Source organism: Kogia breviceps, chromosome 1 (assembly GCF_026419965.1).
Source record: "Kogia breviceps isolate mKogBre1 chromosome 1, mKogBre1 haplotype 1, whole genome shotgun sequence".
NCBI lineage: Eukaryota > Metazoa > Chordata > Mammalia > Artiodactyla > Physeteridae > Kogia > Kogia breviceps.
Genome location: NC_081310.1, coordinates 144,216,545 through 144,234,695, shown reverse-complemented (window position 1 = coordinate 144,234,695; position 18,151 = coordinate 144,216,545). Strand labels below are relative to the sequence as shown.

General features: G+C 38.4%; 1 protein-coding gene and 1 long non-coding RNA gene across 3 annotated transcripts in view; one reads left to right on the top strand and one right to left on the bottom strand.

The window, feature by feature from the left end:
* The window catches only part of LOC136794965 (uncharacterized), a 117,221-nt gene extending 103,696 nt beyond the window's left edge, over nt 1-13,525 (bottom strand). The window contains exon 1 of one of the 2 annotated variants that reach the window (XR_010842464.1): nt 13,380-13,525. This is a non-coding gene — a long non-coding RNA (uncharacterized lncRNA). The remainder of the gene's footprint in view (nt 1-13,379) is intronic. The other variant, XR_010842468.1, reaches the window with a different exon arrangement.
* Nucleotides 13,526-13,623: 98 nt separating this feature from the next.
* The window catches only part of IL12RB2 (interleukin 12 receptor subunit beta 2), an 82,324-nt gene continuing 77,796 nt past the window's right edge, over nt 13,624-18,151 (top strand). The window contains exon 1 of the mRNA XM_059075952.2: nt 13,624-13,699. The gene's annotated coding sequence lies outside the window, so the exon portion shown is untranslated. The remainder of the gene's footprint in view (nt 13,700-18,151) is intronic.

Sequence of the window (18,151 nt, the reverse complement as noted above, 5' to 3'; positions counted from 1 at the left end):
TTACTTTGCTCTCCACTCTTATATTCTTGACTGTTGCCTAATTAAAAAAAAAAAAAAGTACTGATGTATTAACTGCAAAAAAAGAAAGAAAGAAAGAGAGAGAAAGAGAGAAAGAAAGAAAGAGAAAGAAAGAAAGAAAGAAAGGAAGGAAGGAAGGAAGGAAGAAAGAAAGGAAGAAAGAAAGAAAGAAGAAAGGCGGGGGTGGGGTAGGATTTTAAAAGACAACTGCATGCTGTGTACTCCATGTACTTACAGTTATACTCAACACGATTCTATACATCTAGGGCAAGGTTAGCAAATTTATTTTCTGTATAGGACCAGATAGCAAATATTTTAGCCTCTGTAGATCCTGTAACATTTACAGTATCTAGGATTCAGTAAAAAATTACTACATGGGCAAAGAAGCACAATTAATGTGACTCATAAGCAGGCAACAGAAATAAAATCAGAAATAGCAAAGGTGATGGGGCTTCCCTGGTGGCGCAGTGGTTGGGAATCCGCCTGCCGATGCAGGAGACACGGGTTCGTGCCCTGGTCCAGGAGGATCCCACGTGCCGCGGAGCAACTGAGCCCGTGAGCCGTGGCCGCTGGGCCTGCGCATCCGGAGCCTGTGCTCCGCGATGGGAGAGGCCAGAGCAGTGAGAGGCCCGCATACCGCAAAAAAAAAAAAAAAAAAAAAAAAAAAAAAAAATAGCAAAGGTGAAAGAAATAGCAGACAAGGACTTTACTACAACTATTATAAATGCACTTAAGGATTAAAAGGAAAAGCTGATAACAAGTAAAAAGGAAACTATTAAAAAATAAGCAAATGGAACTTCTAAAGATGATAAATATTTTAAAATCTTATCTAAAACTAACTGGATACGGGGCTTCCCTGGTGGTGCAGCGGTTAAGAATCCACCTGCCAATGCAGGGGACATGGGTTCGAGCTCTGGTCCAGGAAGATCCCAGATGCCATGGAGCAACTAGGCCCATGTGCCACAACTACTGAGCCTGCACTCTAGAGCCTGTGAGCCACAACTACTGAGCCTGCATGCTGCACCTATTGAAGCCTGAGTGCCTAGAGCCTATGCTCTGCAACAAGAGAAGCCACGATGATGAGAAGCCCGTGCACCACAACAAAGAGTAGTCCCTGCTTGCCGCAACAAGAGAAAACCCGCGTGCAGCAATGAAGATCCAATGCAGCCAAAAATAAATAAATAAAACTGGATAGATTTAACAGATTTGACACTGCAGAAGAAAGAGCAATAAACTTGAAGACACAGCAATAGAAACTATCCAAGCTGAAGCAAAAAGAGAAAAAAAACTGAAAAAAAAAGATTTAAAGGAAGAATTCTGAATATTTTTCCAGTTTTGGCAAAAACAAAAAAACCCCACAGATCTACCAAGTTCAACAAACACTAAGCAGAATAAACACCAAGGAAATCACACCAAAGCACATCATAATATAATATGAATATCAGTGATAAGGAGAAAAATCTTGAAGACATCAAGGGGGGAAAAAGGACATTACATATAAGAGAACAAGATAAGAAATCACTGACTCTCATCAGAAACAATGCAACCCCAAAGACCATGGAATAATATCTTTAATATGCTATGGAGAAAAAAACCTGTCACTTTATATACAACACGAAAAATACTCCAAAATGAAGGTGAAATAGACATTTTTAGACAAATAAAAGCTGAGAAAATTTGTCACTAACACACCTGCACTACAGGAAATGTTAAAGTAACTTCAGAAGTGAAATGACAGAAGTGAAATGATACCCACTGGAAACTTTGATCTCTACAAAGGAATAAAGGGTGCTGGCAATGAAAAATATGTGGGAAATATACAAAGTTTTGTTTTCTATTTTTAAATTTCTTTAAAAGGTAGTTAAAGCAAAAGTAGTAATAATGTATTGTGTGGCTTGTAATATGTATGAAGGTAAAATGTGCAATGGAATAGCACAGAAGATATGAAGATAGAAGCCTACTGTTGTAAAGTTCATGCATTATACATTATTTGAAGGTAGGCTGAGATAAATTAATAATACTTATTTGTAAAAACTATTAGACATATGAAAAGATGATCATAGTCAATGATATACAGTTTAAAACAATGAGATACCATTTCTCACCTGTTATATTGATAAAAATTACAGAAGATGGATAGCATTCATTGTTAGTGATGACATGGTATGCTAGTAAGAGTGTGAATTACTACAGTTTGGATAATAATCCGGCATAATACATTAAAGTGAAAAAGCTCAAACCCTTTGATTCAACAAGCCACATGTGAGATTCTACTACACAATATACATTTGTATATGTTTATGTTTAAGAATATTTTTCTTTTGGTGAGTATGTTGTATTTTTGTTTGGAGGAAAACAGGACAAAAACTGAAGACCTATAAATAAGAGAAGGGTCAACTAAATCTTAGTGTATACATAGTATGGAATACTTGTAGCTATTGAAAAAATGAATTAGATCTATTATGTATGTTGTGGACTGAAGTTTATGCCAAGTGGTAAAGAGAAACAAAAGATAGATAGATAGATAGATACATAGATAGAATGACTCAATTTTTGTTTAAAGCAAAAAAAAATCTATCATGCTTTTATACATCTATAAAGGCATGAAAAAAAATGTGGAAAGATTCTCACAAAACTATTACTTTGGAGGGAGGGACTAGAAAGAAAGGCCAAATTATTAATTTACCCTATTATTACTCTGTTGTGTTTGACTTGTAGCAAAGGATACTTAATTGAGATTCTTTCTGTCTCAGTTTTAACAGAGGTCCTATAGACGAAAATCAAAAACACTAATACACACACATATGGTCACCTTATCTTTGATAAAGGAGGGAAGGATATACAGTGGAGAAAAGACAGCCTCTTCAATAAGTGGTGCTGGGAAAACTGGACAGCTACATGTAAAAGTATGAAATTAGAACAATCCCTAACACCACACACAAAAATAAACTCAAAATGGGTTAAAGACCTAAATGTAAGGCCAGACACTATCAAACTCTTAGAGGAAAACATAGGCAGAACACTATACGACATAAATCACAGCAAGATCCTTTTTGACCCATCTCCTAGAGAAATGGAAATAAAAACACAAATAAACAAATGGGACCTAATGAAACTTAAAAGCTTTTGCACAGCAAAGGATACCATAAACAAGACCAAAAGACAACCCTCAGAATGGGAGAAAATATTTGCAAATGAAGCAACTGACAAAGGATTAATTTCCAAAATTTATAAGCAACTCATGCAGCTCAATAACAAAAAAACAAACAACCCAATCCAAAAATGGGCAGAAGAACTAAATAGACATTTCTCCAAAGAAGATATACAGATTGCTAACAAACACATGAAAGAATGCTCAACCTCATTAATCATTAGAGAAATGCAAATCAAAACTACAATGAGATATCATCTCACACCGGTCAGATTGGCCATCATCAAAAACTCTAGAAACAATAAATGCTGGAGAGGGTGTGGAGAAAAGGGAACCCTCTTGCACTGCTGGTGGGAATGTAAATTGATACAGCCGCTATGGAGAACAGTATGGAGGTTCCTTAAAAAACTACAAATAGAACTACCATACGACCCAGCAATCCCACTACTGGGAATATACCCTGAGAAAACTATAATTCAGAAAGACTCATGTACCAAAATGTTCATTGCAGCTCTATTTACAATAGCCAGGACATGGAAGCAACCTAAGTGTCCATCAACAGATGAATGGATAAAGAAGATGTGGCACATATATACAATGGAATATTACTCAGCCATAAAAAGAAATGAAACTGAGTTATTTATAATGAGGTGGATGGACCTGGAGTCTGTCATACAGAGTGAAGTAAGTCAGAAGGAGAAAAAACAAATACCGTATGCTAACACATATATATGGAATCTAAGAAAAAAATGTCATGAAGAGGTTAATGGTAGGACGGGAATAAAACACAGACTTACTCGAGCATGGACTTGAGGATATGGGGAGGGGGAGGGGTGGGCTGTGACGAAGTGGGGGAGTGGCAGGGACATATATACACTATCAAATGTAAATTAGATAGCTGGTGGGAAGCTGCTGCATAGCACAGGGAGATCACCTCTGTGCTGTGTGACCGCCTGGGGGGGTGGGATAGGGAGGGTGGGAGAGAGGGTGATGCAAGAGGGAGGAGATGTGGGAGCATGTGTGTATGTATAACTGATTTAGTTTGTTGTAGAGGGAAAACTAACACACTATTGTAAAACAATTATACTCCAATAAAGATGTTAAAAAAAAAAAAAAAAAAAAAAACACTAATACATCACCCAGCAGATAGCAGTGCTTCAGACCAATGACTTCTGGTGTCTCACATTTTTCTCCCTTCCAAGGTGGAGCATTCATTGTTCCTGTTCCAGCACTTTACATCATGGGTGAGAGAGTGGGGTGCAGGTAATGTGTGTCTGGGGGTTATAGGCAGTGGACCAGAGGAGTCATAGCCCACTAGGCAGCCACTGCTGCTCACTACCCAGAAGGCTTGGCTCTGAGCTGGATACACTGACGGGACAGGATTGAAAGTTATCTCACTACAGAAATCAGAGAGTATTTTTTTTTAACATCTTTATTGGGGTATAATTGCTTTACAATGGTGTGTTAGTTTCTGCTGTATAACAAAGTGAATCAGTTATACATATACATACATCCCCGTATTTCCTCCCTCTTGTGTCTCCCTCCCACCCTCCCTATCCCACCTCTCTAGGTGGACACAAAGCACGGAGCTGATCACCCTGTGCTATGCAGCTCCTTCCCACTAGCTATCTACATTTGGTAGTGTATATATGTCCATGCCACTCTCTCACTTCGTCCCAGCTTACTCTTCCCCCTCCCCGTGTCCTCAAGTCCATTCCAGAGAGTATTTTTATGTATGGAAAGCATGGAGCAAAGAGATATTTGGAGCCTAAAAGACTGATACATAGAAAAGAATGTTAATGTTCACCAAGCATCTATGTTCCAGAGTGCCCTTCATTAGACTTTCATTGAGCAAATCTATAACTAACTAACTAATTAAATAAATAAATAAGAATCTACTGTGTGATTTTGTGTAGGAATGTTTGTGAGAAATTTGTCTTTTATGTGAACCACTCTCCTCTTTAGAAGAACCTAAGAACTTTCTCTTGGGCCACCGCAAGTTCTGCTTCTGATGCCCAGGTTACAAGCCATTATATGATGGGATCTGTGAATCCTGTATGTCATATGTCTCTTAGACTTAGCTGTTGAGAAGAGCCAAGCCAGACTGCGAATCAAACTTATGTTGTGCAGGGCCTGTGGCTGTCAGTGTTTTAAATTTGCCTCCTGTCTCATTTTACTCTTTAAGCTTTATTTTCATTTAATGAGGCTTCTGGCAACCTAAAAACCTCTTGTAAATGCATTGTTCCTTCTAAGACACGGCATTTTCCATGTGGTTTGTTCATCTATAAACAACATCTGCACTTGCTGAATGTTACTTGTGGAAAAGTTACAACTCTGCATTTTAAGAATCTTTGGGGATTACAAATAATCTAAGAATCTTGCACTACAATATTTTATATTTTCAACATATGACACTACAAGTATATTTAGGAGTTACATTGATGTCCTATCAGTGTAACACTTTGGACAGATGAGTAAAATTGATAATTAAGCAAAAACTTTCAGAAATGTAACTTTTGCAAAGTGAAGCAGTAAGAATGAATAATTAATCTTAGATTCCAATCTTCTTATTACAGTAAAAGGTTAAAATGTATGTCAAAACTTCTTACCAAGCTTAACTGGTGTCAGCATTTGTCTGATGCACTAAATCACTATGTTGGCAACAATCTCTTAATATTTATTCTGATAGATGACACTCAGTTGTTTGTAGCACAGTATGATTAAGTATTTTCCAGACTTCTGGTATCAACAATGAACCAAAATAGACATTTAAAGGAATGGAAAAATATCAGAAATGGAAACTGAACTAGTATTTCCTAGAAAAGTCTTTGTCACTGTCACTGTGGTTATTCACTTAATTGAGCTTTTGATTTGCAAGTGCTATAGCTACACAGATGACCATCTCATATCCATAGACTTAAAAATAATCATCCTAACCATCATAGGTTGATAGTTTGGTTTGTATGTTAGGCTCTTGCTTCACCAGCCTTTCTCAACTGTCTAGGGCTTGTTCTCAGAAAATACAGAAGCAAGATTTTTTTTTCTCTAACTAGATAGGTAACCACTGACAACCACCATGTATCTACTAGGGAAACTCCCCAGATATTCAAAGAAGAGGACGAAGGAAAGGAAGAGAAAGGAAAAAAGAAAACAGAAAGACCTCTACAGATGGTTAAATTCCATATGGAAGGGTCACTGACATGTTAAGCAAAACTATATATAATTTTCCAACTATTCTTTTTTAACTCTGTTGCAAGTTTGAAGACTCAATACCACTTATAACCTTGGTTGACCAAAGAGAATGAGATCTCTCCAGAACAAGTCAATTCAACTCAACAAGTATTTGTTGAGCCCCTGTTCTGTGCCACTCACTGTGCCAGGTGCTGGAGATAAGGGGGCAAACAAGACAGGACTCCTTGCAGTCCTTGAGCTTACAATAACAGGAAGGATGCAGGGAGGATGGGACAACCCCTGTTATCAATAACTATTAGCATGAGCTTTCCCTCAATATTTAACCCTAAATTGAATGATCTACTGATAAATTTAGATGAAGATAATTTCTCTAATAATGCTATGTAAGATTAGTCATCTTCTGATTTATTTACATCCAGGGAAAAGAAGAGAATAATGAAGGCTATCATTGTTGCCTGCATCTTATAGTTTTCTCATAATTTGTTTTGCTTGCTTAACTGATTCAAGTCCTTTCTCCAATACCTCTCATCTGTTCCTCTACAGAAAATGGCTCAGATGTACTAGAATACCATCTTGTGTCTGATTTAGCAATTTTATAACATGCTGCAGTTAGAAGTTAACAGACTAGTGGTTTTTAAACATTTTAGATTGTGCATGCCTTAAGGAAAAAGGGACTTGAGAATACATTCCCAATATATGTTCAGCTTTTTAAAAAATTTACTTAAAAATTTTATATATATATAAATAAATATATATTATAAATATAAAATTCCAACATATATATTGTAAAATGTGCACAAAATAGAAATTAATTTTAAAATTCATTTTTTGAATAATTTATTAACAAAATAAGAAGCCTTTCTTCTCACTAAAAATTATAGAAAAATAAGCTAATCTATGAATTATATAAACTTATTATTAACATTTGGTTACATAATTTTATTACTCCTGATACTGATTAGTCATCCTTTCAAACTGAGCAGAAGCTGCTGCATTTTCATATTTTTTAACACATGGGTTGAAAATTCACTCAATTACTCAACTGAAAGATTGAAAAAGATAGTAAATTGTTTCCAAGTTTTTTTAAGCATTTTTTTGTAGGTGACAAAGTTACATATTTTTAGCAAAAAAAAAAAAAAAAGCCCACAATAGTGGTAACGTTTTGAAATATTTGTTTTCAAATGTTCTGTTTACAGCACTTTCTCACTCAGTGTTGAAATGTTATCTTTACTTGAAGGGACAAACAAGCCTTGTTTTTTTAATTTTTTTCCAAAAAAATCTATTAGGTAACATACTACTAAGAGACACATCATTACAGAAAAGATCAGTGAGTTTAAAATATCTGCCTTCTTTGGTAAAAAAAAAAAATAATAGCTCACTTTTAACTAGATTTTTTAACTTTATTGCAAATAATTTTCACAGTCACTCATCAGCTCACTAGGCAGTGATGTTAAGATTCTACAATTTAAGGATTTGTTTTTATCAAATTATTCACATAGATAAATTGCTTAAGTATGTAAACTACAACATGTCACAGTCTCATGAAATCAAGCCACTGTACTTTGTCATGTCTGAGATGCACATTTTTCATATTTAACATCTTCAAAACTGGGAGATGTCTCTACATAATGATCAAGGGATCAATCCAAGAAGAAGATATAACAATTATAAATGTTTATGCACCCAGCATAGGAGCACCTCAATACATAAGGCAAATGCTAACAACCATGAAAGGAGAAACTGACAGTAACACAATAATAGTAAGGGACTTTAACACCCCACTTACACCAATGGACAGACCATCCAAACAGAAAATAGATAAGTAAACAAAAGCTTTAAATGACACAATAGACCAGATAGATTTAATTGATATTTATAGAACATTCCACCCAAAAGTGGGAGAATACCCTTTCTTCTCAAGTGTATACAGAACATTCTCCAGGATAGATCACATTTTGCATCACAAATCTAGCCTCAGAAAATTTAAGAAAACTGAAATTGTATCAAGCATCTTTTCTGACCATAACGCTATGAGATTGGAAATCAATTACAGGAAAAAAACTGTAAAAGACACAAATACATGGAGGCTAAACAGTGTGTTACTAAATAAACAAGAGATCACTGAAGAAATCAGAGAAGAAAAATATATATACACAGAAACAAATGACAACAAAAACACTATGACCCAAAACCTATGGGATGAAGCAAAAGCAGTTCTAAAGAGGGAAGTTTATAGCAATTCAATCTCACCTCAAGAAACAAGAAAAATCTCAAATAAACAATCTAACCCTACACTTAAAACAACTAGAGAAAGAAAAACAAAGAAAACCCAACGTCAGTAGAAGGAAAGAAATCATAAAGATCAGAGCTGAAATAAATGAAATAGAAATGAAGAAAACAATAGCAAAGATCAATAAAACTAAAAGCTGCTTCTTTGAGAAGTTAAACAAAATTGATAAACCCTTAACCAGACTCATCAAGAAAAAAAAAGGGAGAGGACGCAAATCAATAAAATTAAAAATGAAAAAGGAGAAATCACAACTGACACCGCAGAAATACGAAGGATTATAAGAGACTACTACAAACAACTATATGCCAATAAAATGGACAACCACAAAGAAATGGACAAATTCTTGAGAAGGTACAATTTTCCAAGATTGAGCCAGGAAGAATTACAAAATATGAACAGACCTATTAAAGTAATGAAATTGAAACTGTAATTAAAAATCTGCCAAAAAACAACAGTCCAGGACCAGATGGCTTCACAGCCGAATTCTATCAAACATTTAGAGAAGAGCTAACACTGATCCATCTCAAACTCTTCCAAAAAATTGTAGAGGGAGAAACATTTCCAAATTCATTCTATGAAGCCACCATCACCTTGATACCAAAATCAGAAAAAGATATCACAAAAAAAGAAAATTATAAAACAATATCACTGATGAACATAGATGCAAAAATCCTGAACAAAATACTAGTGAACAGAATCCAACAGCACATTAAAAGGATCATGTACCATGATCAAGTGGGATTTATCCCAGGGATGTAAGGATTCTTCAATATATGCAAATCAATCAATGTGATACACCACATTAACAAATTAAGGAATAAAAACCATATGATCATCTCAATAGACGCAGAAAAAGCTTTTGACAAAATTCAACACCCATTTATGATAAAAACACTCCAGAAAATGGGCATAGAGGGGACCTACCTCAACATAATAAAGGCCATATATGACAAACCAACAGCAAGCATCATACTCAATGGTGAAAAACTGAAAGCATTTCCACTAAGATCAGGAACAAGACAAGGATGTCCACTCTCACCACTCTTATTCAACATAGTTTTGGAAGTCCTAGCCATGGCAAGCAGAGAAGAAAAAGAAGGAATACAAATTGGAAAACAAGAAGTAAAACTGTCACTGTTTGCAGATGACGTGATACTACACATAGAGAATCCTAAAGATGCCACCAGAAAAATACTAGAACTAATCGATGAATTTGGTAAGGTTGCAGGATACAAAATTAATGCATAGAAATCTCTGGCATTCCTATACACCCAACAATGAAAAATCAGGAAGAGAAATTAAGGAAACAATCCCATTTACCATCACAACAAAAAGAATGAAATACCTAGGAATAAACCTGCCTAAGTTGGAGAAAGGCTTGTACTCAGAAAACTATAAAACACTGATGAAGGGCTTCCCTGGTGGCGCAGTGGTTGAGAGTCTGCCTGCTGATGCAGGGGATACAGGTTCGTGCCCCAGTCCGGGAAGATCCCACATACCGCGGAGCAGCTAGGCCCGTGAGCCATGGCCGCTGAGCCTGCGCATCCGGAGCCTGTGCTCCACAACATAAGAGGCCACAACAGTGAGAGGCCCGCATACCGCAAAAAAACAAACAAAACAAAAAACACTGATGAAAGACCAGAGGGAGAAATACACCATGTTCCTGGATTGGAAGAATCAATATTGTGAAAATGACTATACTACCCAAAGCAATCTACAGATTCAATGCAATCCCTATCAAACTACCAATGGCATTCTTCACAGAATTAGAACAAAATTTTTGCAATTCATATGGAAACACAAAAGACCCTGAAAGCCAAAGCAATCTTGAGAAAGAAAAACGGAGCTGGAAGAATCAGGCTCCGTGACTTCAAACTATACCACAAAGCTACAGTAATCAAGACAGTATGGTACTGGCACAAAAACAGAAATATAGATCAATGGTACAGGATAGAATGCCCAGAGATAAACCCATGCACATATGGTCACCTAACTTATGACAAAGGAGGCAAGAATATACAACAGAGAAAAGACACTTCTTCAGTAAGTGGTTCTGGGAAAACTGGACAGCTACATGTAAAAGAATGAAATTAGAACACTACCTAACACCATACACAAAAATAAACTCCAAATGGATTAAAGACCTAAATGTAAGACTAGACACTATAAAACTCTTGGAGGAAAACACAGGAAAAACACTCTTTGACATAAACCACAGCAATATCTGTTTTGACCCACCTCATAGAGTAACAGAAATAAAAACAAAAATAAACAAATGGGATTTAAAAGCTGTTGCACAGCAAAAACCATAAACAAGATGAAAAGAGAATGCTCAAAATGGGAGAAAATATTTGCATATGAAACAATGGACAAAGGATTAATCTCCAAAATATACAAACAGCTCATGGAGCTCAATATCAAAAAACAAACAATCCAATTAAAAAATGAGCAGAAAACCTAAATAGACATTTCACCAAGGAAGACATACAGATGGCCAAGAGGCACATGAAAAGATGCTCAACATCACTAATTATTAGGGAAATGCAAATCAAACTACAATAAGGCATCACTTCATGCTGGTCAGAATAGACATTATCAAAAAATCTAGAATCAATAAATGTTGGAAAGGGTGTGGTGAAAAGGGAACCTTCCTGCACTGTTGGCGGGAATGTAAATTGATACAACCACTCTGGAAAACAGTACGGAGGTTCCTTAAAAAACTAAAAATAGAACTATCATATGACAAAGCAATCCCACTACTAGGTATATACCCTGAGAAAACCATAATTCAAAAAGAGACATGTTCTACAATGTTCACTGCAGCACTATTTATAATAGCCAGGATATGGAAGCAACCTAAGTGTCCACCAACAGATGAATGGATAAAGAAGATGTGGCACATATATACAATGGAATATTACTCAGCCATAGAAAGAAACAAAATTGAGTTATTTGTAGTGAGGTGGATGGACCTAGAGTCTGTCATACAGAGTGAAGTAAGTCAGAAAGAGAAAAACAAATACCATTTGCTAATGCATACATATGGAATCTAAAAAAAATTGTACTAATGAACCTAGTTGCAGTGGAGGAATAAAGATGTAGACATAGAGAATGGACTTGAGGACATGGGGTGGGAGGGAGAAGCCTTGGCGAAGTGAGAGTAGCATGGACATATACACACTACCAAATGTAAAATAGCTAGTGGGAAGCAGCAGCATAGCACAGGGAGATCAGCTCCGTTCTTTGCGATGACCTAGAGGGGTGGGATAGGGAGGAGGATGGGAGGGAGGCTCAAGAGTGAGGGGATATGGGGACATACGTATGCATATGGCTGATTCACTTTGGTGTACAATAGAAACTAACACAGTATTGTGAAGCAATTATACTCCAATAACGATCTACTTAAAAAAAATTGGGAAGTGTCTTATGCATACTGCCCAAACAGTATGGTGATGGAGTTGGCTCTGCACATACTCAGCAAGCCTGGACCGGTTTCAGTGGAAGGGAAGAACATCCCAGAGGTAAGAGTGGGACATTCTTTAAAGAAATGTGGCTTTATTAATACTCATGTCACTGAAGATGATATTGAGTGAAACAAAAAAGTGATCAGGAATGTTGCAGACTGAACGCAAACGTATCTAAAGAATATTTTAACCAAATTTATTTTGCTTCTATATTCCTTTTTCTTTTCGAATGAACAAGACTGATAGTAAACACATATGTCTAATAAATCTAAAAGGGATATTTTTTAAAAAGTAAAAACTTTAGGGGCTTCCCTGGTGGCGCAGTGGTTAAGAATCTGCCTGCCAGAGCACGGGTTCAAGCCCTGGTCCGGGAAGATCCCACGTGCCGTGGAGCAGCTGGGCCCGTGAGCCACAACTACTGAGCCTGCACTCTAGAGCCCGTGGGCCACAACTACTGAAGCCCACGTGCCACAACTTCTGAAGCCCGTGTGCCTAGAGCCCGTGCTCCTCAGCAAGAGAAGCCAGCGCAATGTGAAGCCCACGCACCGCAAAGAAGAGTAGGCCCCGCTCGCGGCAACCAGAGAAAAGCCCCCACGCAGCAACGAAGACCCAACGCAGCCAAAATAAATTTAAAAAATAATAAAATAAATAAATTTTTAAAGAATAAATAAAAATTTTAATTAAAAATATTCTAAGTGACAAGAAGGCATTATGTCATAAGTTTATAAGACAGTTCTTTTTATTTTTTACTAGTGTATAAAAAATAGTACGTCTTAGAGTTGAATTCCTAACGTCAATGAAATATTGTCATAAGTAAAAGCACCGCCGTCACCCCCTCTGCATTTTGGACAGTTTTCCCTCTTCCCTCAAAATCCCACTTATAACATATGGAACATGGGACCATTTAGAGTCAGGGTCATGCCACCTATTAAATGTGAATTCTTTCTTACTTTTTAGTTACAAACACAAATGAAAGTTCTAGTATTTTCTTCTCACACCCAGTCTTACACACAGTCCGCTTTGGTGACCGCAGCACTAGGGTGTGGTAAGTGCTGGGCACACAGAGTTAGAACATCTCTGAGGAAAGTTCTCTACAGAGTGTCAACGAAGTGCCACTTCCCTGTGGCCGTGAAAGGCGAGAACATGATTCGGCCGTGCTTTTCATACCCTGGCGCTTAATTCACCTCACCACCCTGGCTGAGGAGCGAGGCTTTCCCACCCGCCTTGTATAGAAGGGGAACCCGACGTGTGCCGCGGTAACTACCTTGCTCCGGGCGGTACGGGGACAGCCCTCCAGGGGCGGAACCGGACCCTGGCCGGCCCGCTTCGACAGCTGACAGTGCAGCCGCTTTCCCTCCGCCGACGGCCACGGCTACGGCCACCTCCTCGGCCCGGACGCCGCCCGACGCACGTACGCGCGCGCCCCGGCGCCGCCGGAGCGCCCACCCCGGGGCTACAGGCGGGGCGGGCACGGGCACCAGGACGCCCGGAGCGCACACTGCCTGCGCGGCACGTGCGTCCCGCAGCACCCGGGCCATCGGCTCCGCGCCGCCCCGCAGCGGGCTCGCGGGCTGGAGACGCGCGGTGAGTGGCCGGGGAATTGGTGGGGTGCGGACGCTTGGGACCCCCGGCTTTCGTGCCTCGCTCCTCCCGGGGAGGGGGGTTTTGGGGCGGCCTCTGCTCATCAGGGTCCTCACTCTGGGCGGGACGTTCGCTTGAGGGTGCTGGGTCGCGGTTGGCCAGATGGAGCGGAGGGGCTCTCAGATTGAGCTTCCAAGGCGCTCGCAGAACGGTGAGAGCGTGAGGAGGGGAGGGCTGGCGTCTGGAAACGGCAGCTGGCACCCGTCAGGGGCCAGCCTGGGTCCAGGCCCACGGGCGTGACTCGCGGCTCGGAAGTGCATCTTTTGTGAATAAGATATGGAGGAGTCTTACTTAGTCTTGCATGGGGGTGAATTGTCCCTTTCTCAGCAGCACTTTCCTGGGGCCTCTGTAGACGCAGAGTCTCCACCTGTCTAGTCACTAGCAGAATGCTCTGGGGCTAGCCGCCTGGCCAGTCTCTTTTCTCATCTGTGAAATGTCTCTTTAGTGAGGCTCTTTTCACCTGGTTGAGGGGCAGTAAATACATTGGAAGAGATTAAGTATCCCTGTGATTAGATCTAGGTTTTACGAATAGCAATCCAAATGCATACAAAAAGTTTTTTCCTGGTATCTCTAAAGAACAAGGCAAAACTCCGAATGTCTGTTACCCTACGTGTATATCCTGTGTGGATAAACGTCTTCGTTGAGCACCTACTATGGACTTGGCCCTTGGGTATCACTGTTATCCTCTATAATTCTTTAAAAACCCGGTGAACTGGTTATAAGTATTCCCATTTTACAGATGTGGAAACTTGCACACTTTCACAGAGATAGTGAGTTACAGGTTTTTGGCTCCAGACTCTGTGCTCCTTGCCTTTGCACCTCTGACTCAAAACATTATATCCACCTCCACTTGGGCAAACAAACATTATATTCTGGTTCCCATTAACAAGGAATGGTACAGTGCCCTGTTTCTCTGTCCAGCACATAACTGAAAGGATGTTAGTGGCTGAGAGCTGATACTCTTGCCCTCCATTTTAATGTGAAATTCTCAATTCATTACTGTCACTTTCTTGGGCACAAAAGGCTCTAAAAGAGTTTTGCAGAATTCTTTTATCATGTATCATGTTTCTTGACTGTCATGATGTTTACATAAATTCCCAAATTTTGGCAAGCTTTGAATCTTTCTTACATTCGAATGAGTTCTAGTGTGGAAAAAATTCTAAAGCAGATGTGAGATTTTTATGGGAGAAGAATCCTGTAAGTACAGTAGATGTACATCATTTCTCAATTGTGGACTTTTAAAAATTGTACCTGCTTTGTTCTTTGGCCAATTATTTGTCATCTTTGCAATTACACTCACAGCACTGCTCTCAACTTCTGCATGTACATTTGTGCAGGCTAATCTGGAAAGAAAGCCAAATCCCAAAGAAGCTTTGTCCAATTTCCTTTGTTCTTGGAACACTGTGGTGCTCTTTGCTAACGGTAACAATGATTTTTTAAAGTATAAATATGTATTGAACATCTGTTATGTTCAAGACATTGTGCTGATCATTGTAATATAAAGAAACATAAGTGTCCTTTCCTGTCCTCAAAAAAGTTAAAACTGTTTAGGAAGACAATAATTATGAGAACACTTAGTATGTCATAAATTATAAATGGCATGAAGTCACCTTTTATGAAGGAGGTATGGGATCTAGTTTTATTCAAATTAATTCTTCAGTGGTGAGCCAGATGAATGGGCCAAGAGAGGTCAAAAAGCAAGACTGTCTAGCTTAATTCTAACAATGTCCTTGATAAGTAAATGATATTATCTTTTTTCTTATAATAATAATAATGGACGATAGTATTTATTGAGCTCTTTCTATATAGCAGGCACTTTGCTAAGAGCTTCTCATTTAACTCCCACAATAATCCTGTGAATTTGATGCTATTTTTATTTTACAATTGAGGAAACTCAAGCATGGAAGGTAGTTCTAATTTATCTAATTCTGAATTTACTTCTGGTTTTTCTGTATTATCATGATCAACTTGCAGATCTCTCCACCTGCAGAATAGAGATACCAATAGTTACTTTATTTAGTAGAAGATCAAATGTTAACAACTCAGTCACATGCTCTGCATTGTGATAAAATTGCTAAGTAAATGCCTATAAAAGATTATTAAGATTAGAATCTTAATTTACATCCCTTTTGCAGTAATATGCAGAAGAAAAGGAAAATATTAAGTAAAACATCAGGCAGAGATGCTGAGACATGGGATTATTAGTGTCAAGATTTCAGTTGAATTTTTAGTTTATAGAAGAAACCTTGAGGAATATTGTCATGGTGATCACTAGTCTTTGTCCGCCCCCCTCGACCCAGGGTGCCTCCAATTATATTAAGATAGTTGTGAAATCCCGAGAAAACTCTTAAAACAAAGTAATTGTAACATGCTTTAATATTTTTAATGCCTTATAGCACTAAAAAAAGACTCAGGGGTTGAAGCTACGAAACTTGCCAGGATTTTACAATACTCAAGACTCAAGGATAAACCTGCCACTCCCATGCCGTTGTCCACGAATAGAGACTTCAAGGTTAAATGTGTCAAAGGAGAGACCTTTCCAATAAACGAAGGAAGAAAAGTTAGTGAAAGAGATCTAATTTTCTCAATAAATGTGGATTGCCATTTTTCAGAGTTACTTGTGATGATGACACAGGTAGAAGTGGAGAAACCAGGATGACACCTGGCCCCAGGGTGATCCTCTGGCCCTAAATACCAGGCTCTTTCCAGTATATCATCCTTTTCAGTAAAAGATGGATTATGTTATTTATAGCTATTGAAGGATGCAGAGAGTGAAAATAGAGAAGATTGGATTGTTGAAACTTAATTGAACAAGTGCCATGAAAATTGTAGCCTTGTGAAGCTAATCGAAGGAAGAAAAAACATAGCAAATAACACCAACTGATCTGAAAGTACCTTGTTTCTTCAAGACTCCATCCACATCTTATTTCTTCTTTCTTTATTTCCTGTTTATTGCTCTATTGTAGGAATGCTTGTTCAATTTATAAGACAGTTCACAGTACACATGATTCTGGGGTTGAGGCCTGGTAAGATTCCCTAATGCATTTTAAATGTAATTTGTTTACAGACAACATTTCAGGAGCCTGTATATTATGTCCAGGGTGATATATCTGAATTGGAAATAGAGACAAATAGGTCTGACAGAACATTCCAGAAAAACAGGAAAGAAGGGAGTAAAGCATAAGGGGATCTTTGTTAAGAAAAATGATAAAGAGGTCATAAAGCGGGAAAGGAGAAAACACCCTAAAATTAAAAAAAAAAGAGAGAGAGGAACCCAAACTTCAGAAGTCTCCTGAATTCAAGCAAGAGAAGAAAGTTTCTGTGAATGGGTAAAATTAAGACTTCAAATGCTAACCAGTGAGATGAGAGAAGTTTCAAGAGAGCCTCAGCAGCTACATAAGAAAGGAAAACAGGTGTGCGTCCAATTCGGCTTATGTAATGGGGGTTGGAACTGTTGGCTAGAAAGAAGAAAAAGCAGAAGGGGTTGATGTGGTTACTTTCCTTCCCCTTTAAGCCATCTGACATGACATTATGAAGGGGGTGATTTGATGATCTGAGCCTGGCAGGCCAGGGTTTGTCCGTGTTATGGCTTGTTAGATTTTTCAACAAATGGTAGACTCAGAAGCAAAAAGGAGATGATGCTTTGGTCAGGAAACTCTTCTTTTTCATGACATAGCCCATGGAAAGGTATGGGGAAGAGAAGGTTGGCTCCAGTGGCTGAGTTGCAAGTTAGCTACTTGATGGACTTGATTTTCCTCTTCCATTCTCAGAGTGGAATAGATCATTAGATATGGTTACATATTGTATGTACACTGGGTTTTACTGTTTGATCTTCTTTTGAGGGAGGTGGGTGATTCAACCTTCTGAAAACTAAAGCATTAGTCATTGTAAGTTCTTTACTAGATGGATATCATAAAGATTGTATGTAATGTACATCAAACATAATAAGAGATAAACAAACTGTAGCATTAGTATTAAGGGCAGAGTTAATATTAGCATTATTTCTAGTTTTGTGCTGCTACTGTTGCAACTGATCAGAAGCAATCTTACCTGCTAGAAGTAATACTGGATTAGAAATTGGGACACCTCCGTTCTGATCTGGATTCTGCTATTAATGTGACCTTTGGACCTTTGGCAAGCCCCTTCTTTTCTCTAGGGCTCAGCTTATCTGTCCGTAAAATGAGGAATGTAGAATACATGACCTCCAAAGTGTTGTCTCTACACTGATCTGCCACCAGTAAGATATGTCTGTCAGTAGCTTTGCTGGCAGAAGAGAATGATTTTGTACCCTGCCTCATTGAGTCAACTGGGTAATTAACGGCATGTATTTATAAGGTAGACAGCCTTAATGCACATTCAGAACAATCACTTGGTTGTTCTCTGGTGGCCCAGACT